Source organism: Cyanistes caeruleus, chromosome 2, assembly GCF_971803275.1.
Source record: "Cyanistes caeruleus chromosome 2, bCyaCae1.hap1.1, whole genome shotgun sequence".
Taxonomy (NCBI): domain Eukaryota; kingdom Metazoa; phylum Chordata; class Aves; order Passeriformes; family Paridae; genus Cyanistes; species Cyanistes caeruleus.
The window spans coordinates 112,125,507-112,150,479 of NC_141702.1; the positions used below are offsets into that span (position 1 = coordinate 112,125,507).

Sequence of the window (24,973 nt, forward strand, 5' to 3'; positions counted from 1 at the left end):
GCTTACTCGCTCTCCAGGCAGGCTCGGGGTGTATGGAGGAGCAAAATGCCTTGTGCTCACTCCAGATAAGAGAGGTGATGCTGATAGGCATGAGGGAAACAACCCAAGCAACCGACTGAAGCAGAATGTGGTTTGCAGCACAAGTGTTTGCCTGACTTGTTGGCACTGTGAGGCAGGGGGAGCTGGTCCAGGGGCACCACGCTGCACTACGATGTCCAGTGGACAGTCAGGTCCTAGAGCTTCTCTTTGCAGCCACGACATCCACTGTGGAGGCAGTAGCCCTTTAAAACCAGATGTAGGGTAACTGGCAGCTTAGGTGACAGGCATTTCCTTCCCAAAGAAGAAATAATGCTGTGTGCATTCACTAGCAGGGGACAGACATTCTGAATTCAAGCCATATTAAGTTAGAAACCCCTTTTTCTGATTTTCCCAGAGCTGGCCAGCTGTGGCCTTCTGTGTTTGCTCCATCATGAGATGCTTTGTAATAAAGTGGTAGGGTCTCAGCAGGCCTTATTCTGTCACTGGAACAATGGAGCACAGACTTTCTTTATATTCTGAAGGGCATCAAATAATAAGAACAAGAAAAGTTGTCCAGCTGTGCTTCAGCTGGACAACTTTCTCATTTTTTCAGTCAGTCTTAGTAGACAGTGTGGCTGCCTGACTCACTTGTCTTCTGAGGAGTATACTTTAAATGTAAATAGAAAACTTGTTTTAAGAAATGGCATGTGCCTAGCATGAAGAAGTAAAAATTACCCTACTGGAATAACCTTCCTTTCAATGGGATTATATTAGGGAGGAATTTGGTCTGCTACTTGGCAGCTTTGTGCACAGGCTGGCCGTTGTTATTAAAATCTAGAAACTCATTCCTAACCTTAGTCACCTCAGGTGATTTGCACTTGAAAAGATCACACAGACTGCTAAATTTGGGAAGGATACATAAAACACTAGCAACACAAACTGCCTTCTGGCTGGCGAGGGCTGGGGTTACTCAGATTTCTTGGCAGTGCTGGGCTATTCACTAATTCAGTTTAACCCCCTACAAAGTCCATGCAGAGGTGAAGAATTGCAGGCAAGATCCACTCTGCATTAATGTACTCCCTGTTGCTAAAAACGATGGGAAAACCAGGCTGGAGATCCAAGCAGGGACATGATGGTCACCCTTCTCTGTCCTGTCCTTCAGATCAGATGTTGAGCCAAAGCCTCTTCTCCAGCCGCTTTCAAGGTAGAAAATACAAGCTGCCACTGTCACTCTCAAAAGAATAAAAAATGAAGCTCAGCCTTAGCACACAGGCCAGCATCCCCCTTGTCCCCCAGCTCAGAAAACTGCTTAGAGGTGGCTCTCACGGCTCAAGGTGTCCTGGAGAAGGAAGCCAAAGCATCCAGCTCCCCTGGTCAGTGGGAGCCGTGCCTGTGACGGTGCAGGCGGATGTTTGCTGCTCACAGCCTCTCTCCAGTTCCTTGTCACAGCAAGGTGAAAATGGACATGACAAATGGCTTAAAGAGCAGATTTTAAAGAGAGCAAGTCAAGGGACCTGCGGGGCCTGGTGGTGGGAGCGACTCAAGCAGCACAGCTGCAGCTGGAGGAGGATGTGCAGCTCCACCCCTATCCTCCCTCTGGGAAAGGGCTGCTTGGGAGGCAAAGCCCAGCTCAGCAAAGAGCTGGGAAAAAGGGGGCTATGAAACAATTTGCCTGCATCTATTGAAGCAAAGCAAGCAGGCAGCATAGAGAACGACTCATATGCTAAACCATCATATTTGCTGTCATATTTTTTGGTTTATTTTTTGTTGTCAAAACCACTACAGAGAGCAGCACATTTCCAGGAGCCTGGCTCCAGCAAGCAAACTTCCCTGTGGCTTCCTGCCGGCTTGGGGAGGATTTGTGGCTGGGATGCTTTACCTTTTCTGTGCCAACTCAACTGGAGCCATGTCTCAAGATGGTTCTTTGATACCCTGTACAAAGGATTGCTCCTTATGGTGTTTTTGTCATGAAATAACATGTTTCTGCAAAGTTTAATCTGATTAAAATACAAAGAATTAGGATGGGGGACTGGATATGTGCAAAGCAGTATTTATGTATCTGTTTCTTTTGTTAATAGATAGGCCTGGCAGTCCCACAAAAACTTAAGCATGCTTAAAACTTAGTGTTCCCAGTGGCTAATCCCATGAAAGTCTACTCCCAGTGTTCATTCAAGAACACACATACATCTGTATAAGGCACGGACTGCATAGCCCTAACACTGATGTGCTGACTTAGTGAGAATGTTCCCATGTCTGGAGCATGTCCTCAAACTCAGGGATGCCTGAACCCTCACTGTCTGCATCTACAAGGTGTTAAGTAGGACTTGATAAATGGAGGGCTGGAAAGGATAGGCAAGAAGTTACATTTAACAATGGGAAATAATGGTAGAAGCCAGGTACAGGATCATTAAATAATGGATTTGGTTGTTCATTATTTACTTCAGCCTTCCTTCTGCCTCTGTGAATGGCTGACTCCTGTGCTGTCCATCTTAAAATGGCACAGTTGCCATCACTTTTTCCAAATGGACATTTTTGCTTAATATTTTGAAAGCAAGTCTGACAAATCCACAAGTATCAGTGTTAGGCAGAAGAAGAGAAAGCTCAGAGATATGCAGTATGTGCAAGTAGTAATGCACACACCTCATTGTTCAGTAAAATTGTGAATTACTATCGGTGCCACAACAGTGTTCTCAATTACTGCAACAATTTACCATCTTTGATACAAGACCACCAGAATTTTGTTCTGAAATCTGATAAAAAGCCAACTGTACCAAAACAGCAAAGAGATTAAAAGCAAAACAAACAATTAAAGGAAATGGAGGGGGGGAAATTCCAACAAATTAAAAATTACAGACTAGAATTTGAACTGTATAACACATTTTATATTAAAAACTCTCACCATATATTTCAGTCTTGTTTTGATGGCAGATCCATTGCTTATGTGAAACTGGAGTGACACCAGTCTGTAGGTACTGCTGTGCAATTATGGGAGCTCTAGAGCATTGGTGTTTGTGACTTGTTTCTTTTTATAAGGATGCTATGGGCTTGGATACTTGGGAAGATGTGCTGGGCTTGATTTTCAGTGTAACCCGAAGCAAAAGTCAGCTTGAGGCTGCCAGATTGCCTGGTTTCAGATCAAACCTCTGTGAAAGTAGTGAATTGAGTAGGGTTTCCACTCAAAACCATAAATCGGTCTTGATATGCTTGAAACTTTGCCCGGATTTTTTTTTTTCCCCCCAAACTTGGCCTGTGTTCTAGCTTTGTAACAAAACCTAAAACAAACATCTCTGGGTTTCGGGTTTAGTTGTGAAAGTTTAACACAGAAACCATTTTCCTCCAGGGGGAAGGGGGATGCTGGCCTGTGTGCTAAGGCTGAGCTTCATTTTTTATTCTTTTGAGAGTGACAGTGGCAGCTTGTATTTTCTACCTTGAAAGCAGCTGGAGAAGAGGCTTTGGCTCAACATCTGATCTGAAGGACAGGACAGAGAAGGGTGACCATCATGTCCCTGCTTGGATCTCCAGCCTGGTTTTCCCATCGTTTTTAGCAACAGGGAGTACATTAATGCAGAGAAGCCCTGCTGTCTGGCTGTGATGCCACTTAACTCAAACCAGAGCAGCTCTGAATCAAGGTCAGCATTCGATAGCATGGAGGCCAAAGATAGCAAGAGGACAGATTTTTGCCTGGCACATGGTAAGATCAGCAACTGGGAACCATGCCACCACAAGAGAAGGAGCTGTCAGAAATTGCAGCTTCCAGCTCACGCTGAATTCCCGTCTCACTGGGAGTGAGGCTTGTTGTGTAAGAAAGCAAGATACCATCCATTAATTGCTGGCAGCATTTTGTCTTTTTGAGAGATAGAAGCTTCTGATTCCTCTTGTGTTTCTCCCAGCAAGCAGCACTTCGCATTTTGTAAAGGAAGACCAAACTGGCATTGCTCCCCCTGCTCTGGCCTGCACGAGGGAATCCAGAACTCCAGTGTTTTCCCATTAGTCTAATGCACTGTGTGGTGTGAAACAAGGTTTTTTAAAATTGTCTTCTAGTCCAGATTACTAATGTCTACAAGGTCAAAGACTACAGGGGTTACCATTCACCATGCTAAAAAGTTGCTGCTGTCTCTGATGAGCAGATACTCTGTGTGGTCCTCACAGCTTTTGATCCAGTGGTGTCAATGCCAACACCAGAGTCCTCTCAGTGTGCCTGGCTATAATCACAGGAAGCTCATTCATTACGCATGTCCTGGAGATATGGAAGTCTTGCTAATCAGTTTGGATGGGAGGGGTAAATTAATCATTTCCTTTTACACTTGTTGATGGAGCAATTCAATGTCATGAGAAAATCTGGAAGTGGGGGAAAGTTTCAGTAAACTGTGAGTAAAACCTGAGATTTCAATCAGATGTTGTGGTCCAGCTTTGCTGCTGCTTTTGTCTTTAATCTTTCCCTGTCTCCTCACAGCTGGACCTTTTCCAGGATTAAGCTACACTTCCCAGAGATGTCCTTTTGAGTTAACTGGGACAGTAGGTAACTTTTCATCCAGGGAATGGATTGAGAACCTATGGAAATGCATCTACTGTCCCCACTCAAGGGAACAGATGAGATCCTTGAGGAAAATGCCTAAGGCAGTACAGCCACTGTTATCTCCAGCCATTAGCAGCAAGAGCAGATTAGGGACCTCCCATGCTTTCTTCAGAAAGTAGGAAAAGAGTGTCCAGATCAGTTGGGACAAATTCTTTTTGCCTCCGTCTGTCCCATTGGGCGCTGCTGAACTTTCTTTATTTGCTGCTACAGAAGGATCCAAAATAACACTCCTCTGGCTGCTGCCCTGGATCTCCTCATGAAATGGGGGAAGTGGTGTGCATCTTCAGTACTGTGTGTCCTTCTCTTGGCAGTGCCTGACTCCTGCAACGATATTTTAGCCTCTCCAGAGGCAGCTGCTGAAATATTGTTGAGCACAGCATTGGAAAATAAGGAGAATTTAGGCTAGCGGGGTTTTTTTTGTTTGTTTTGTTTTGTTATCATTTGGGTTTTTTGCTACATTAGGCTTTAAGCTGTTAGTTCTAACAATAACATTTCAAATCATAGTTCAATAATACCACGATGTGTTTTAGGGATATTGATGTCATGGGGGTTTTAGATGCTTGTCTATGTCCTACTAATTTTGGTGGGCTTTGTACACAAAGAGCTTTTATGTTACCTCACAGCACCTGAGTCTGCAACCAGGGATCATTAACAAAATGTTATGTGTCAAAAAAACCATTTAAACATCCTACAGTATCTAGATTCAGCAGTTGTCACATAAAGCACACAGCACCTTTGCATGGCTGTTGTATTAGAAGAACTTGATGTTTATTTTTGCCTGATTGCTTACCTGTCTGCTGCAATCTCCTTGTGCTAAGTACAGACCTCTGTTAAGCTCCTTACGCTGGCTCTTTGGTAGGGTGGGACTGCATGTTATTTAAATTAGGGAAAGGGTGGAAAAAAAGAGCAATTAATGTTTCTGTGATCACAGAATCACCTTTCAGTTGCACCAGTGGGAGATAAAACCTGTTAGTTAATTGGAAGGGCAAGGCAACCAGATGCCATTGGATTTAGAGGCTGCAAAAGAAGATGGAACTGTGTGCTACAGGAGTTTTTAGCTTGCCAGGCTTGCATGAGTGTGGCTGCAGTTTCCATTTACAAAACACAGCTAGCTTTGGTTTTATTAAGTTAGTATAGATGTGAAATTGTGTCTTTTAGACCATTTCTCCTCAAAGAAGCTGTGCTGCTTTATCTATGCTGAGGCAGTGAAAATGTTATATGCTATCAACCTAGCTGTGCACCATGTTAGTTTATGGAGCTGACAAAGGGGTTTTAAGTTAATCCAACTGATTTCAGAGTGCTCTGATACAGAGCTGGGCTCTAGCTTCATGTTGGTGACAGGCAGCAGACACTGGCACCCTCAAAGGAACTTGGTACTTAGATGTCTTTAAGCTGATGTAAGTGCTCCCTCTCACTCAGGCTGTACTGGTATGGTGCTTTGGGTGTTTATGCTTAAAGCTGTCATTGGGCAAAACATCACCCTGGGCTTGCAAAGACCTTGCCAAATCAGGTAGTACCAGCTGCACCAAGCTTGAAGCGAAATGATGAAATGCTGGCTACATGCAAATACCTGTGGGTGTTGGTAGCTCTGCTGCTGAAACCTATTGCTGGAAGGCAGTAGCCACAGCTGATCCTTCGACACTCAGTCATCCAAACCTGTATTGACTGTGACAAATTTGTTGGTTTCTGCTCCTGCTCTGGTTCCTCAATGCAGCTTCTACTCTTCAGCACCTGCTCTCTTTCTGAGATGCTCATGTCATAAAGACTGACCCTGCTGTGGCTTTTAGCTATGCAATTTTGGCCCCAAAATGAAGTGATTCTTTGCTGCTGTAATTGTACCTATGCAACATTAATACTGACAAAATGTTGTAGTTCAGCCTTCCCTACATCCTCATAGCACTGCCACACAAATGGCTGTGTTAGTAAAACAAATGGCAAAGTTATGGAAGAGAGCTTGAGCTGATCTCTTGGCAGATTGCTGCTAGAAGAGGGGAGCATATCCCCTCTCTTGCTCTGTCCCTTTCTGCCCTAAACTGTGACTACTCTGCTCCTCCCTTTGTGCCAATCTTCAGCTTGTTTGGGATTCTTCAGTTGAAAGCACCAAACTGAGGACTTGATAAAAATGAAACCTAAAGTGAAAAAGAAAAAACTAAATCCACACACTCACAAAAAGGAGATTTTTGGACTACACTGGTCAGAAGAGAGTGGAATCTGGTACAAGGGATGGGGAAAAATGCAGCGTGAAAATGGGATGTACAGTGAGAATGGAAATGGGATAAGGAAAGAAAACAAGAAAGAGGAAGAGGAGAGCAATGAACTGTTATTTAAGCCCATCAATCACATGTAACCTCATTTTCTTCCTTTAGCCCAAGTCTCAAGGCAGGAGACCTGTCCTCTGCCTTGTGTCTTTGGCAGAAACCTTTGCCATTTTTTTGTGAATGGGTTTGGTAGCAACAGCCACAGCACCTGCCAACATGCAGAGCAGGGGATGCACACGGCAATTCAGGACTCTCTGCTCTGGATACTGGGATGAAGCTGTTTGCCTCAGCTTACTAAGCACTGCTGTTGGACACATGCATGTACAATGATCTGGGAAGAAGCAAGGAGTAAACTCTGAGGAAGGGAGGAAGCGAGTTGAAATGAATGTAAGGACCACTGTTTTCAGGCTGCAAGACATGTAATGACTAATGTGAACAAAAGCTCTCTATCTCAGCAAGGTGTTGATTATACGTCTTGTGTTTCTGGATATGTGTAAACAGGGTCTCTTTGCCCATTGGGAACAATGGGTATAATTATTATTTAGTGGGAAAGAGAGGAAGCCCAGCTGCCCTTAATGCACAGGATCAAATGAAGGCCAATAAAGTGTATGTACACGTGGCCTGCACTCTGTGGCTTAGTGTAACCTACAGGGTTTGTCAGTGTAATTCTAGGGTGTGGAAAGAAATGAACTCCCCCACTGCTGGCAAGGTGCTAGTGTAGACAGAGCTGTGCTGACAGATGAGTGTTTCTGACAGTTTAGCATGTCTGGGTATGTTGGTGGCGTTGCTGTAGGCTGAAATTCCCTTTGGTGGCACAGGCTGTGTCTCTGTTAGGGGATTCAGCCCACGCCCCTCCACAGCAGTAGTACAGGCAAGGACAGATTCACTTATTTTGTTGTTGTTGTTAGTGCAAGATACCTCCTGGCTCAGGACGTTTTCATGCGTTGGTTTGCTGATGTTCTAGATGTATTATGGGGTATAGCACATGTTTTTAACAGTAGAGCTCTGTGTTTCAGGCTCTGGCTAGGGAATGAAGCCTCTGAGGCTGAAGCAGGAAAGTATTTATGCCAGAAAGTGGTGCAGAACTGCTCAGGAGTGGGGCAGAGGGCTGCATCATGACACTCTTGGAGAGACAGAGGACAGCTCATTTGAGCTTCTATATAAGACACCCTCTGTCCTATCACTCCAAAGCCAAATTAGAAGATAAGTCTCAAAAGTCACCATAAGAATGTCCATATAGGGTTTGATACTGCTCTGTTTCAAGCAGTATTTGTTCAATTCCACAGTATAGGACATCCCCTCTGAAAAATAATCCTGTGTACAAAGCTGTCCAGCTCTGCCCCCTGCCACAAACCCTGGATGCTGCTCATCACATCTTCAGCAGGCTCTTGCTATAGTGAATTCCTCTGACATACTCATTTGCTCCTTCATTTTGGGAAACAGGATTTTTCTCCTCCTGGCTGAGCACACAAAGTGTGGACCATTTTGTCAACATCCATGCTGGCTCTGATTTCAAGAGTTGACTGTCATCAAGCATCAGTGTCACCAAGGAGCTTTCTGCTAGGTATGGTCCAGAAAACTGCTTGGACTGATCTTGCTAATGACTTATGTGCAGCTGTAGAAGAACATGGAAACCTTCTCTGCCAGAATGCTAGAGGAATTTCTAGGTTTAACCCTCCATGGAGTATCCTGAGCTTTGAATGTGAATAAAAAATTCCAGTAATGTTGGTTGGAAAAAAGTATAAAAAACTCCTTATGGATAACTTAAAAGACTATAGCTAACCAAAATGTGATAGTGCAAAGATAAGGCACAGATCTTTCTGCTACTTCCTCAAAGTGTAAGGATTGGGAAAAAAGGTGCTTTAACAAAAGTTTCTTTCCCTCTGCTAAAAGCATGCTTTTCCTGAAGAGGTGCCATGCATAAAGAAGAAATCATGCTAAAGGCATAATTTTGTTTTCCAAGTCAATGTTTCATTTGCCTTCTCTTAGAATATACTTTTCTTTGCTTATGATCTTGGCATGGCTGTACATATTTTCTATTCTCTTCAGGGGTGGTTTGCTTTGTTGTCATAGCAATGCCTTCTAACTCCTGCACTCACCAGCTTCTTTTCAGGTTCCTGCAGGCTGCAACCAGTACCTCATTGTGATGATCACATCTCCTAACAGCTTTAACGCCTCTTTTTTTATCTGCTAACTATAGGCACATTCAGAAGCACGATTCCAAAGAATTCTGGCCCAAACAGGTTTTAAGCTTGAAGTTGGAGGAAAAAAAAAAAAAGAAAAAAAGGCAATAACATTGTTTGTATCTGTTTGGGGTTTTCATTGTTCTGCTCATGATCTAATATTTCAACATTTTTATTCATTCATTTTCTTAGTTTTTCTTGGATGTGAACTATAATTGCCTTGGTGGTCTGGCTATTGGAGATGAAATGCACCAGGCTGGAGAGATCCTGGTTGACTGGAAGCTGGCTAATGTTGTCCCGGTTTTCAAAAAGTGCAATTAAGATGACCCTGGAAACTGCAGGCTTGTCAGACTCATTTCAGTGAGTAAATTATGGAGAAGATTATTGAGGGAGGTGTTCAAAAGCACCTGAAGGACAAGACAGTCACTGGTCACAGCCAGCCCAGCTTCAAGCCCTGCTTATCAAACCTGATTTCCACCCAAGATCAAGAGATGATCAAGAGAAGCCAGTTGATGTTATGCTTTTGGATTTCAGTAAAGCTTTTGGTACTGTCTCTCATGGGATCCTCCTGTACAAAATGTCCATCCCCCAGCTGGATAAACACATCCTGTGATGGGTGAGCTCACGGCTGGGGCACAAAGGGTTACAGTGAGCAGGACGACATCAGACTTGGGACCTGTCACTACCGGGGTTCTGCAGGGCTCCATCCTCAGCCCTGTGCTCTTCAACATCTCCAAAAATGACTTGGACACAGGACTGGGAGGGACACTGAGCAAGTTCACAGACAATGCACAACTGGGAGGAGCTGCTGACTCCCTCCAAGGCAGGGAGACACTGCAGAGAGACCTCAACAAATGAGAGGACTGGGCAATCACCAACCATAGGAAGTTTAACAAGGGCATAATGCCAAATTCTGCACTTGGGATGGGGCAGGCCTGGATGTACAGACTGGGGAATGAGAGGCTGGAGAGCAGTGCCATGGAAAGGACCTGGGGATCCCAGTCAATGGCAAGTTGAACATGAGCCAGCAGTGCCCCAGCAGCCAGAAGGGTCACCCATGTCCTGGGGGGCATCAGCACAGTATGGCCAGCTGGGCAAGGGAGGGGATTGTCCTGCTCTGCTCTGAGCTGGGCAGCCTCACCTCAAGTGCTGGGAGCAGTTTTGGGCACTGCAATATAAGAGAGAGTGTCCAAAGGAGGGCTACCAAAATAGTGAAGGATCTGGAGGGGAAGCCATATGAGGAGCGGCTGAGGTCAATTGGTCTGTTCAGCCTGGAGGAGACCGAGAGGAGATCTCCTTGTAATCTACAAATTCCTTGTAAGGAGCAGCAAAGGGACAGTGACAATGATAGGGCCCCAGGGAACAGCATGAAACTGAACTGGGCAAAGTTTAAGTTGGATATTAGAAAAGGGTTCTTCACCCAAAGGATTGAGCATTGAACAGGCTTCCTGGGGAACTGGTCACAGCACTGACCCTGTCTAGTTCAAGAAGCATTTGGATGATTCTCTCAGGCACTTGGTGTGATTCTTAGGACTGTCCTGTGCAGGGCAAGGAGTTGAAATTTGATGATCCTTGTTGGGTCCCTTCCAACTCAGGGTATTCTGTGATTCTGTGATTTTGTGATCAATGTGGCTTTAGCACTGTTTTCTCTAGATTGTGATCACAGTGGCAGTGCGAAGCTGGGACCAGGCCAGCTCAAACAAAATTGTCCCCTTTTCTTGTGCAGTCTTGCTCAACATCTTTCCCTATGCAGAGCTCCACTTCTAAAGACCCATCTCCTTCCCTTGTGTCCAGCTCTACCCTGAGCAGTTAGAGTGGCAAAGCTCTGCAGTCAGTCACTGCTGAGATAGGCAAGAAAGAGTTAAAGCTACAGGAGCGAAGGAGGCTGGATGAATTCCTTAAAGTCCCTCCTGTCATCCAGAACATTCACTTACTATGAAGCAGATATTGGGGTATTGCTGGACATGGGCAAAGTGGGATGGGGTAAGAAGACAAGTGTGCACTCAATCTTTGTGCCCAGCTTTGCCATGGGCTTCTCTGTCCTTGAACAAGTCAGTCCCTCCATCCTTCACATCAGCACACCTCGGGCAAAAGAGAAAACACTTTTTACGTGTTCTGGTGGGAGAGAAAAATCTTCCCAAGCCTGTGTAGGCTTAGGTGCCACATAGAAGGGATGGTAACAGATACTGAGTATGGAGAGCACAGACTTTCCTTGTTATTTCTGCCCTTCGTGGGAGACCAGAGCAGGGAGGTCTGTGGGTTTGAAGGTACTGTCAACAGCTGCCCTGAACTAAGGCAGGGGTGCTACTGTGAGCAGTGTACCTAGACTTAAGTTGAAGCCTGACATCCTTGTGTTACACCTCCAGTGTGTTGTGCAGCTGCTGGCTTTATGTGTATATGGGAAACACTTTCAATGGGATGGGGTGATTCCACTGACTTCCACTGCACAGCTCTCCTTCACTTTCTTGGTGTGTATCTGCAAAGGAGCCATAGCATATATGCTCACCCCCAAATATTTTCTTGAGACAGATTATTACAGGCTTGCATTTCTACCCTCACCACACTAAATACAAATCACAGAACAGAGATGGCTCCTGCTCCGAAGAGCTTTGTTCATTGCACAGTGGCTGTGTGAGGTTGCTGGCTAATACTTTGTTGCTTTTGGAATTAGTTTCAATATGAATCGATACAATTTTTTTTAATGCAGTAAGCGCATATGCTATACAATTGAAAGCAATTTTAAAGGAACTTGTGCTTTAATGAAACTCCTCTCAGATTTTGGTTGCAGAGACTATCAGGAAGGATCATTGTTTTTTTGCTGTTGTTGTAAACATTACATTCAGTTTGGATTGTTGTTGTTGTTTTTAAATCAAAGATGTTAGATTTTTTTATTTATTATTTTTTTTCCAAAGTAGGACTATTTATCTTTGAATCCTCCAACAGCTTTGGAATGCAGCCTCCACACAGACTTTAATAGCAAAACCCACTTCTTCTGACTCAGGGACCATTTGATGAAATGTCTAGAGAAGCAAAAAGCAGCTACAAAAAAAGCTTTACACAGATGCTTCCCTGTGACTAACAGAACGTCCACCCAAAGCAGAGAGAGTATAAGTACGTTTGTCATACGTGGGTGTATTTTTCCCATACATTCATTTTTAAAGTTATGCAGTAGAGCACTATAAAATTATAGTTTTACAAATAAGCATTATTTGACCGTCACTGGGCTGAGCCGATGACTCACTCTGTGACCTCCATGCAAGTCATTTGATTTTCTTGTTCCTCAGTAAAACTATGTGGGAAACAGGCTGAAAAAAGAAAAAAAAAGACAAAACCAGAAGGCATTCCTGACAATATGTTCCCTACCTAAGCTTTGTGTGTTGACTGGAAACACAACATTTGAAATAAGAACATTACAGCTGCTGGCTTGGTGTCTGTGCCCAGCCCTGTAGGAATTGTGGGTGGCCAATGTCTCTGAAAAGCATGCTCTAAATATGAGTTGTGGTGTCTGACCTATTCTAAAACATTAGCAGTAGAAGACTTGCAGGCAATGTAATTATTGCAATATAATTATTGTGTCCCACCAATCTCACTCTAGTGTCCCATTGTCATTGTGGTGTGAGCTGGGTCTTTTAGCAACATAGATTACTGTCTTCAGTACTGGGAAACATTGGGCTTACAATACAGAGCTTACAGGCTTCGGTGTGTCTGTTCACATCTCAGTCCTTGTGGTTTACTTTCCAGTACTAGATTTCAATTTGACCTGAAAGTTACATGTTTGCACATAAACACCTTCTGTAAACACTTAAAAAAATAAAATAAATTAAAAAAAGTCTCATTACATTTAGAAAGCAGCATAATTGTTTAGTGTTTCCAAGGTCCAAACTATTAATTAATCCAATCCATGCAGTATTACTAGTGTTTTGAACACTTCCTTGCTGTTTTAAGGTTGTGGGAAAAATCTCAAAGAATTAGAAATTGGTCTAGTTTTAAAGATCTCATGCTTGCTGGCCAAATCTGGGTGCCTTGTCTGGATTTTTCTTTAAAGCATATCTATGTCAGGTTTTTGAAGTCTTCTTTGGAGAGGATGGCAAGATGGAAAAAATAACTTTCTTTAAAGATGCTTGGGACTGCGTGTAATCTCCTGGTTCTAGGACCTGGGGCTTAAAGGGTGAGGCTTGGAAAGGCCTGTTTGCCTCTGTCTTTGTTTTACATATGTTTCTAGTTTATTTTCCTGTTGCTATTCATTGCTTTTTTGGTTTGCTTTCATTTTGCTTTTCTCTCAATTTCCACCTAAGGGGCCTTGATCTATTTTGAAGAGGACACATCAGTTATCTTAAAAATAAATCTCATTAACTTAATTTTGACTCTTTCTTTCTGGTTGCCAGTTATGTGAAACCCTCCTCCCAACCTGCTGTCTAGTGTAATTGCTACCTTGGAACAGCAATGTTAAGCTCTCCATACATATAGAGAGACTTATGAGGTGTCAACTCTGAAGCATCTATACCATACCTTGAAGGGACAAGCTTACTTCAGAGCTGACTCATGACTGACAAACCAAATCTACTGGATTTAAGTGCCACAGCCAAAGAAATAATTGCCCTTGTTAATATGGATTGTCTGTCCATCAGGAGCTGGCAGCGTTGGAGAGCTGGTCTTGCTCCTCTCTGTCTTTAGGCCAAGTTCAAGCTCTGTCATTTAGATGATGTATCTGCTGAGGTTAGGACAATGGTACCAAGTGAGCAAAGCCAGCATTTCCCTATGCAGCTAGCAGGATTATCTTGATGGCCTCTGATGCTGTAGCCGTCCTTGTCCTTGCTCATTGTGGTCAGCCGCCTGGGACAAGACAGGGATGTGGGATGTGTGAGATCTGCAAAAGGATCTGTGTGATGGACAAACCTGCCAAGCAATGGAGCCATGGAGCAATAGTGAAATCAGCCTCAGGAGGGTGACTCTTCTCTCTTCTGAGGATGTAAGTTGCTGAAGCTGAGTCACAGTCCCAGCCGTTTGAAAGGATGTGGGGCTGAAATGAAATATAGCAACAATTAACAAAAGCAAAATCTACTGAATAAGAGCTTCCTCCATTTCATTTTCCTTATGGATGTTACTGATTCATCACTCTTGCAGTCCTGGCTCCCACCCAGCATGCAAAGGGCATAATATAGGTTGTCTGGAGGCTGTGGCTATGAATGATAAAGAATACTCTGTTCAGTATTTTTTACAGGAAGGCTTCTGGTACGTATCCTACCCAAATTGCTTATGCAGAACAGCAACATGTATCACGGGGAAAGAATCGTGCCTGTTTGGATTGCTGTGCTATTTGAAGGTGGCTATTATCAAGTGGGTAGTATCAGTCACTGTGAGTAGCTGTTCTGGGAGCAGATGATGCAGTGAAAGCTGCTTCCTATGCATCTTTATCCCGTGCCTCTGTACACACAGCCCTTTAAACACAGCTTCACGCAGTGACTTGCACAGCCCCACAGCACCTTCTGTTCCCTCATCATATGAGTCCCACCTGCTTTCCTGTGCCACAGTGCCAGCTGGCCAGGCAGCAGACACTGGCAGTGGGAAAGCTCCAGTAACCAGTGTGGAGGCTGGCTGGTGTGTGCTTGCTACTGGATCACCCCATCAGCCAAATGGGTAACTCTGGAGTTACAGAGTCTTTCCTAAAACAGGGGCAATCATTTGGGTATCTCTTCTCAGCTCAGTTCTGATTCTCATTAGGCTTGGTAAGGTTGCAAAGATATTATTTTCCTCCCTCTCTGCCAAATTTAGCTGGAATTGGCCAACAGGTTTAAAAGCATTTGAATGGAGGAGGAGGGTGGGAAAGGAGAAGAAAACAGACAGAAGGATCACATAAGCCTCATTTCAGCAAGCTAAAAAAAAAGTTTAGCTTCTAGTTATTACATGTCTTTGATTTGTCTTCAATACTTGAATACAAAGAGAGATGGTTTTTATCTAAGCCAGTAAATAAACAGGTGTCATCACTGTTTGAGAGATGGTTTTTCTGGCTACCTGTGAGTGAAAGGAAGAATGAAAAAATCTTGATGCTTATATATGGGGAAAGGGAAAGTGGAGGAGTAGATTATGAGAGGAGCAGAGATTATGAGTAAACAGAGAGGGCAATGGTGATCACATACAGTGAAAATAATTTTCACCATGGTAACAAAAAATAAGCTCCCCTAAGGATGCACTTGGACCTACAGAACCAATGTCAGCATAGATAGCATTGAAGTATGTCCTGTTTAGAACATAATTCATGGAAGCGCCAATGAAATTCTTAATGATATTGTATCATTATGATACAATATCATAATGTATGATATTTTCCCCTTAAAAATCACCTTTTGAAGATGGAAGCTGTTACACTCTTTTAATCTTCACCTCCAATGTTTGCCAGCAAAATCTGATCCAGGAAGTCAATTAGAAGGAATTCTCTTGTGTGCCAGGTTTAATTATCTCGTTGTTGTGCATTGAATCACTATGTAACTTTACTCTTTAACTTCCTGCACAGAGTTTAGGATTGTTAAACCTTATTTTACAGAGGTATCAAACAAATATTGGAATGTACAAAGCTAGTATCATTGCGTCTGTCTTGTAAAGGAACAAGGATTCATGGATTTAAATAGATCCTTAGAGAAAACTTTCCCCCTCAGCAGTTATGATTCGCTGGTGAATACAATCGTGTAAGCAGAATCTTTGCTTGTGTGGAAGAAGCTACTTGTGAAAAAAAGAGTCAATCTAAACCCTAGAGTCTGTGTCTTCCTATTCTAAGCCAGCTGTCTAAAAGGAAATGGTCAAAGTCTTGTCAACCATTAAGAAAGAATTTGTTTACCAGATGTTCATAATAATCCTGTGAGTACAAAAAATAGGGAAATCTGACTCCTTACTGAGGACCAGGGCTTGCCACTCCTGTTTCATTGACATCAGCAGGACTCCTCATGTCACAGAGGGCAAATATTTTCATGAGAGCAGATTCCTGCTCTGAACCCTCCTATGTCATTTACATACATGCCATCATTTCAGGATTGCTCAGAGGCTGTTGTGGGCGACATCTTTCTTCCCATCTCCCACACACTTACAGTCACATGTGTGTAAGCTCTCAGTCTCAGAACCTGAATACCAGCGTGTGTGGTCTGGGCTGGATCTAAATGTTACATGTGGCTGGGACAGGAGACGTCCTCCAGGATCACCAAAACATCTTCAGAGGAAAGTTAGTGGTACATTTGAAACGGGTCATCCAGTTTGGCAAGCCACTGGAGAGTGACAGCCTAGAAGGACACTCATTCTTTTCTCCACCCAGCTGGATCTTTGGAAAGAAAATACTGCTGTTACTTTAATGGAGTTGTCCATTCAAGGGCTTAAAGGAACATCCACTAACTGAGCTCAGCCCACTAATTCAGACTGCTTGGGCCTGGCTGTCTGACTGTGCCTGAAGTGCAGTAGGCAGCACTTAGCTAAGGTGATCCCACCTACAGAGTCAGGAAGCTGATAACTCTCTAGCAGATGGGCGCTGACAAGTAAGTGGGAGGTGGACACATCTCCCAGCAGAGCAGCTGCTGGCTTTCCAGCCAGGTCTTTTAGTCCTGATTTGCAACTGTCATCCAAGGGTCAATAGAGAAGGAGCAGGGGCTGCTGAGCCCTGCAAGAAACTTGCTTTAGGATGAAATTTTTGCAGTCTCGGTTGGTTAGAGCATGGTGCCAGCAATGCCAAGGTTTGATGCCCATATGGACCATTCACTTAAGAATTGGACTTGGTGATCCATCTGGATCCTTTCCAACTCAAAATATTTTTTGATTTATGTGATTAAGTAACTTTTGGAGGGCTGCTTGGCCTATATGGGGGATTCAGTAGAGATAGTAACTTTACCTAGAGTCACCACAAGATGCTGCTGCACTGTACGAGCAACAGGAAATACCAAGAATCTTCTTAAGCTGCTGGATTTGGGAGTTTTTCACTGCACAGAAGACACAGTGCAAAATAAAGGACACTGGTGTCACAGGAATAGAGCAGAATGATCAGGCTGTGGGGGTGGTGAGGTGTTCCCCATGGCTCAGTTCTGGGGCCAGTCCAGTTTAGTTAGCACCTTTATCGACAACATGAAAGGAGGCTCTAGCAAGGTGGGGGTTGCTCTCTTTTCCCAGGTAACAAGTAATATGATTAGAGGAGAGGGCTTCAAGTTGCACCAGTGGAGGTTTAGACTGGATATCAGGAGAAATCTCTTCACCAAAAAGATTGTCAAACGCTTGTACAGGCTGCCCAAGAAGTAGCAGAGTAACCATTTCTGGGAGTATTGTAGATGTGACACTTGGGGACATGTCTCAGTGGTGGACTTGACACTATTAATGGTTCGACTTGATGACCGTAGAGGTATTTTCCAACCTAAACAGCTCTATGATTCCACGAGGTCGTGGATCTGCGGGGCGGAGAAGCGGCCGCGGCTGCCGCCTCCACCTCAGCCACGGCCGGCCGCGGCCCTCGAGCTGCTCCGCGACATGGCGGTCCTGCGGCGCTGTCCCGCGTCAGCCGCCGCCGGCAGGCGGGCCCCAGCAGCTCCCGGGCGACCTCGGAGAGCCGTCCCCGCCGCCCTGGGCTCTCCCCGCTTTTGACTCTCGGCTCTCGCCTCGGGCGCGGTGACGGCCCCGGCCCCGGCCTTGGCCCGCGGGGGTCTCCGGCGGCCCCGGCCCGACCCGGCCCTGCCTGAGGGGAGGGCGACATCTTGTGGTGCATGGCGCGGCCGTCGGGGCGGCCCCGATCGGGTGAGGGCCTGGCCCGGCCACCATCGTGGCTCAATCCCTCTCCCGTCTCTGTGAGCTTTCTGCGGTGACTCCCCACAGGTAACTCTGAGCCGCTGGTGGAAATCACAAAGTCGCAAGGCTGGAAGAGACCTTCAAGATCGTCAAGTCCAACCATCAGTGCATCACCACCGTAATCACCTCTAAACTGTATCCTCGAGTGCCATGTCCAGATTCCTCTTGAACGCTTATAGAGACGGTGAATCCACCACCTCCCCAGGCAACTTATTCCAATACCAAATCACTCTTTCAGAGTCGTTTTTTTTTTTTTTTTTTTCTTTCACCTAATACCTAATCTGGCCCTCCCCGGAATATTTTAAGGCCATTGCCTCTCATCCCCTCACTTGAGACACAGCAGAAGATGTGAGGTGCCTCAGGGAGGCAGAGATTAACTCTCACCTCACCAGAGTCTCCCTTCTGGGACTTGTAGAGGGGGTGAAGGTCACCCCTGAACCTCTTTTTTTTCCAGGCTAAACAAACCCTGTTCCTTTAGCTGGTCCTCTTAGAACTTATTTTTTTTTTTCCCCCAGATCCTTCATGAGGTTACCTTTTCCCTTTTCTGATTTATTTCTAGCACCTCAATGTCCTTCCTGAGCTGAGGAGCCGAGAACTGGACACAGGGCTTGGAACGTGGCCTCACCAGTGCCAAGTACTGCAGGGCAATCACTGCCCTGGTCCTGCTGGTCACACTATTCTTCATACAGGTCAGGATGCTATTGGCCTTTTTGGCTACCTGAGCACATTTCTGGCTCATATTCAGCTACCTGTCAAACAGCACCCCCAAGTCCCTTTCTCCTGAGCAGCTTTCAAGCTGTTCTTTCCCCAGCCTGTCTTGCTGCGTGAGGTTATTGCAACCCAAATACAGGGCCTGGCACTCAGCCTTGTTGAAGCTCATCCAGCTGCTCTCAGCCCATCTATCCAGCTTCTGCAGAGCCTTCCTGCACTCCTGCAGATCAACACTCCCAACCAACATATGTCCTCTGCAAACTTACTGAGGATGCACTCAACCCAAATCATCGACAAAGATGTTAAACAGGACCATCCGCAATACTGAGCACCGAGGAACAGCAATACTGAATCCTGGGTGTCATTTCACTCAAGTCTAGGATGAAATCACCCTAGCTTTTCAGGAGTGGGGCACCTGTTGCAGCTTACTGCCTTTAGTTGCATAAGGGAGAGTGATTTGTGACTGAGTGTTGTTAAGTGTTGTTGCATCCGACCAGATTTCCACGTGGATTCCCACAAAACCAAAATGTGAGGGATCATGAGTAAACAGATTAGTTATCAACTGCTGTTCCAGCTGTGCATGTGACAGATGTAAGGCTAAGGAAAACTGGTGGTTGTCTGAGGATTAAAAAATTTTGTTTATATTCATCTTTCCACTACTTGGTTGTAAAATGACCTTCAATAAATTCTACCACTTTATAAGGCCTTGGCTTTCCCATCTATAACTTTAATAGCACTCCCTTAAAAAGCACTTCAAGACCTTTCAAGGAGAGTAATAGGATTTCTCTTTACTAAATTGTTCCATGGCCTAAGAAGCCTTATTTGAAAACAACGGTTTCCTACTGGTTCTTTAATAATTCTAATTAAATATTTAATTAATTTGCAAAGATGGTTGCTTTTCTTTTTGTTTCAATGCTGAGATAGTAACATCTATTTTCTTTCAAAGGAGGAGGTGGTTTGCTATTTTATGTGTTTTCCATTTAGAAAGATGGATAAATAGGAAGATTTTGATATACAGGAAGATTCTGATATAAGATTGCAGACAGAGTTTTACTGGCTATGCATTAATCCTTAACAGAAATATTTTAAACATTTCTGGTTTTGTTTTTCTTGTGTATGTAGAAATAGTTGCTTTATGAAGTCTTTTGTATCAGAGTCCATCCCCATTCCAAACAGCACTGCTTCCTTTGAAATATTATCACTTGCCTTTCTCATCTATATGCTTTCATATAATAAAATGAATGCCTAAGGCAAGAGGTCTGTCCTTCAAGGTGCTCTTGGCACCAGTGCTTCCCACCAAAACCAGTGAGAGCAAGGCTGATGGTCATGGGCAGCCTGCTCTAGGTGACCCTGCTTGAACAGAGGGGTTAGAGAAGTTGACCTCCATAGATCCCTTGCCACCTCAACAATTTTGTGATTCTGTGGCACCTCTGACAGTCAGGCCATGGATTTGTTTGTCTTTTCCACTCTGGGGCTGAGTGTTAGTCTGGGAGAACATGGTTATCTTTGTGCTCTCCCCAGGCATGTGACCCTCAGGGGAAATTGAGAATACCTGTGACTGACAGGATGCAAGTTTTGCTCCTTTCTCATCCTTAAAGAGCCACAGAGGCACATGAGGACTTGACAAAAGTGCTGAGGTCATGTAAGGTGTTCATCTTGTCCAGCCTCCATGGACCACAAGGGAGTCACTGCCATAGAACAGATTAATTTGCCTTACAAGGATCAAGGAGATGGTATGTGATAAAGTCCCCCAAAGAAAAAATAGTGTAGCAATGGTGAAATGAATTTTCTCCTGGTTCCATCATCTGTGGAATACAAGGTGCTGGCACATCCTTTGCAGCAGCAGTAGGACTCATACCTTTGAGTCTGTGCATATTGCGACCTCCTTTCACATATCTCTGCCTCATGCTCCCATTAACTCACAGCCCTCCATTCACCCCTGTTTTGTGAGAGAGAGTGCTGATCAGATGGATCTGTAAACCTGCCATCATTCCAGCTGGAAATGTGGGTCTGGTTTGGCCTCTGATCTTTAAGGAGACTTGTTCTGAGTCATCTATTAGTTTTAATCTATAGATTTGCAAAGGGGGGCTATTTTTGTATCGTGATTGTTACCCTTTAACAATCCAAGAACATGGTCCTGCCAGGAACATGCCCTCTGAGGTCACACAGAAGAAAGAAAGAAGCAGAGAGGATCACAGGGGTGATGCTCACTGTAACAAAAAATTTCAAAGCTGCTGATTCATAAAAAGGATCACAGCTGCCCCATGGGAATGCATCTCCACATACTGTGGAGTTACTCTATGAAACTCATTGTTGCTAGACTGGGACCAAAGCTTTGCAAGAGACAGAAGAAAACCTCTTTTTCTGCTTATTTAGGATGACCAGTTTCATAACAGATTATGAACAACATTTTTTTTTTAAATAAAATACAAAACCTGATGGAAAGAAGGTCAAGTCCAAATACAGGGATGGGGAACAGAGCATTGTTTATTTCTAGCATTTTGCATCTTCTCCAAGATGATTACTATTATCTGCTTCCCTAGCTGGAATTAGGTAAGATTTAGTAACAAAGTTCTTAGGTGCAACTGGGGTTTGGTTGTTTCAGTGTCTGCATAAAAGGAGCTGGTACTGTCAAGCCTTCTGCCAGTTCAATCCTAAACCTCTCAATAGTTACTGCTAATCATTAACACTGTCAGTAATCAAAGCACTAATGGCCTTGGGGATGGACTCTACCTTTTGAATGGCTTTCTCTAGCAGCATGGTGCAGCTTCTGGTCAGATAAAGGTTTGAGTGGAGCAAGTGAGCACTGGAGCATTCTGCTTTGCTCTGTTGTGTAGCCAGGTAATAATGGGTGACTGACCCCCAAAACAAGCAGCCAGCAGCTGCATGGTTTGCACTGGGATGAAAACTGCTCTAAAAGCAGTGCTGCCATCATTAGCATGTTTGATAGGGAGATAATGCCAAGGAAGACTTTCCACTCTCCTCCTGAGAGGTTTTACTTCTATCCTCTAATGAGTGGTAATGAGTAGTGCAGTCTGTTGGTCTTTTACTCCCTTCTGCATCCTGTGTTAGTGGGAATTTCCAGGGACTCCACAGCTTCAGAAAGCTGCTCTGTTCTCTCCTTTATAGAGAATGAGATGATTTTCCTTAATTGCTCCCAGTCAGTCTGTCTCATTCTTCTTGGGGGTTCTGGATCTATTCCCTTGACAGCTTCTTGCCAGACTGCTGTTTCTGAGAATGCTCCGCCTTCCTTGGGCTGTAGTCTTTTATTCCAACCACTGCTAATCAGTGCATACATATCTGCAGAACATGAAGTAGCTGCTCAACACATTAACTCCTTGGTGACTGGGTAAGTGTCAGACTGGAACTCAACATTCTGCTCCTTAAAGAATATGAAACGATGGGACTTCCTGTTTTCTTCTGGGTGGTCTCTCTGGAAAGGAAGCATTTTGCAAAAGACTAAAAGAAAACCTGATTTTAAGGAGTTGTCTGAGGACCATAAGTTTCCATAGGAAAGAATAGAACAAAATTTCAGTCTCTAGTCTCAGCTAGTGAGTTATTTTGGGGAAAATGAATTGACTACATGAATAGTCATATATAGCCCAATAGAGCAAAAATAGGAATCCTGCACGTGGCTATTCCTCATTCTACCTTAGTTTTTTTTTTTTTCTTTGTGCTTAACAGGAAATCTTGAGCAAATCTAACAGGAGTGGCAGATCTTAGCTTCATCACTGAGTGCATTTTAAGAAATGTGATTCCCTTCATTCCCAGAGAGTGATGTATGGGACTGCATTGTGTCCTCCATTTTCTTTAGAAATTATCCCATCCAAAATCCTAGGGCATTGTCATGGGGCAGGAAGAACTTCAGCTGTTTCACACTGGTGTTGCTACATCAAGATTCTTTTATGGCTGTTAATGATAAGGGCCACTGTGCTTGGTAATCAGCATCTGACTTGCTTTATTCAGTTAATTATTGTGATAGCTTTTGGAAGCTGTCCTTAGATCCCTCAGGTATTTCAGTGTGATCATGTTTTTCTCCCCAGTGTAATTGTATATCCTCATGTTTTTTCTTTTCCTCTTGCCTTTCGATTTTCTAAGTGATATGAAAGTTCCGCTGCCAAGAAGATCAAGAAAGATAAGGTTTATTTTTCCCCATTCTTTGATCTCTAATAAATTTGAGCCAATAAATAATATCTGCTAGCAATTCTTGTGTGTATCACATCTCTCAGGAAACCACTCTGAAATTTCTATAACAATTTAAGGAGAAAAGTATGCTGAAATGAGCCTTCCATTGTCTGTATTTGACCAGGAAATATGACCTTAAATTTATTTATCTTTTAGCAAAAACAAGCTGGTGGCTTTTCAGATCCTAAAGAAAGAGATAATACAGAGAATAATAGGAAGAAGACACTTGAGCCATTTTTATGGGTCTGTGTGTTTACAGAGAGAGCCATCCAGATGATACTGATCCATACTGATGTGTGACTCTGTTAAGGTGGAAACAGAATGTCTTCTTTCAATGGAGGGAAAAGCAAGGATAAATTCCACAAACCCTGGTACTGTGGGGAGAATAAATTTGGAGGATCCAGACACTTTGGGGTGGTAATGTGTAGTGATTAGGCAGAGTGAAAAACTCTCAAAAGACACTGCAGGAAGTCCCATATAAAGGCATAGTTGAGTTGTTTACAACTGATTTTGTAACAATGTGTATATAGGGAAAAGAATAAAAAATTGGGCATTGGGCCCTGGGGAAGGTGCTCTGTCTGTATATATATATATATATGTATATTATATATACATATAAGCACACAAATGCACTCACACATCTGCACACTTACTGACATGTGAATGGACACGTTTATGAAAAAAAGTTGCTGTTCTCAAACTGCCAAGAAAGAAGTTTGCCACCATAACTGATGGAAATTAAGAGTCTTGGGCCATGATTAGTAAAAAGTGCCTAAAGAGCATGTGAGAGTTGGATTTCAGAGGTGCCTGTGTAATACCAAGGTTTTATTTGCCTACATATTTTGGTAATTTAAAAGAATGCTAGGTACTTACATCATTTGGGCAAAATTTAACTGTATTTTCCCCTGTCCCAGAAAATCTGCCATTGAATCCAGGTGCAAGAGAGCTAGAGGAGGCCTTGCACTCTTGATATTCAGGCTGCAATGATTTGTTCTTCTTTTCCCTAAACAGGGAAAGTTGAGTGAATCTCCCAGGAATGGCGGAGACCAGCTGGTCACGACTGATTGTGGAGGCTAGTCTTGCCAACTCTTGGTGTGCATTCAGGAAAGGGAACTGCCCTGTTGGCTCTGGAGCTCAAGGGTGGCACGAAAATGATCCAGCAATCTCTATGAGCTTTTAGTTCCTTATCACCCTACTCAAGGAACTCGCTGTTTCTGCCTAAGTGAGACTTGCAGCTTTAGGAGGAATAATCCTGTATATCTTGGCAACAGCTCCGACTTCCCCCGAGGTCTCCGTTATACAAGACCCTGTTGCTTCACACGCAGCACTGTCTGTGCTTGTGGAGCAGTGTCAGGGCTTGAGCGGTCTCTGGGCTGCGGTCACTAGATGGCAACATGGTCACACACAGAGGCACGTTTCCTGTTCCCTTCCTTGGAAGACACATTCTCCTGTGGAAGGACCGAGGACCGGAAGATTGCATTCAACTTCCTTGGCGCCTCAAAGCTTTCTAAGATGGCAGTCAGTGATTAAAGCCTTACAGGAGATGTGCTGTGTCAGACACAGCATCTGCAAGTTACTTCATATTGCTAAATTCTTAATGTCTTCAAAGGATGTCATCATCTGCCTTTAGAGAGTTGTAGTGGAAAAAACCCATAAATTTGACTTTTCTTCGTGATTCTTAACACAATTATCGTTAAAATGTAATTTTCAACTGTCTGTTTAAGTGTATGCATGTCTGTTTGCATAGGAGTGCATTTATAAAACAATTTTTGCCTTATGCCTAGATATTTAGAAGATCAGCCCCTCTGGGCATCAAAGATTCAAGTTTTCTTGTAGGCTTTTGATAGTGCATTGCCAAATTCTAGCTTAGCTCAGTGGAAAGGAGGACAGCAACTCCGGCACATCTCATTTTCACTTGCAGGTCTGCTTTTCTCCCAGAGTTGGAGCATCCTGTTTGCTGGAAGAGCTGCAGTCTCAAGTCCTGCTAAGGGGACCTTATGAGTTAGCAATGGCCATTGCTGGTGCTGAAATCCACAGAATGACACAAAACTGCAATCACAGATATGTGAAGGTTTCCACAACAGCTAACAGTTTTCATCTGCATTACTCTTGTTCCTGTCCTTTTCCAAGCTGTGGGATCAGCATATTTAACAACTGCAATATTCAGAGATAATGAAATTAATACTTTAAGGCTACTGAGATAACTCATGTCTTAATACATGATTAGCATTATT

General features: G+C 43.8%; 2 long non-coding RNA genes across 2 annotated transcripts; one reads left to right on the forward strand and one right to left on the reverse strand.

The window, feature by feature from the left end:
• Positions 1-11,772: 11,772 nt before the first annotated feature.
• LOC147655137 (uncharacterized) lies at positions 11,773-17,696 on the reverse strand. The gene is made up of 2 exons (XR_015283845.1): positions 15,377-17,696; positions 11,773-14,055 (listed from the first exon to the last, which is right to left on the reverse strand). It is a non-coding gene; the product is annotated as an uncharacterized LOC147655137 (long non-coding RNA).
• On the forward strand, positions 17,692-20,733 carry LOC111926520 (uncharacterized). Its single transcript, XR_002863032.2, has 2 exons — positions 17,692-18,027; positions 18,403-20,733. It is a non-coding gene; the product is annotated as an uncharacterized LOC111926520 (long non-coding RNA).
• The last annotated feature ends 4,240 nt before the right edge of the window (positions 20,734-24,973 follow it).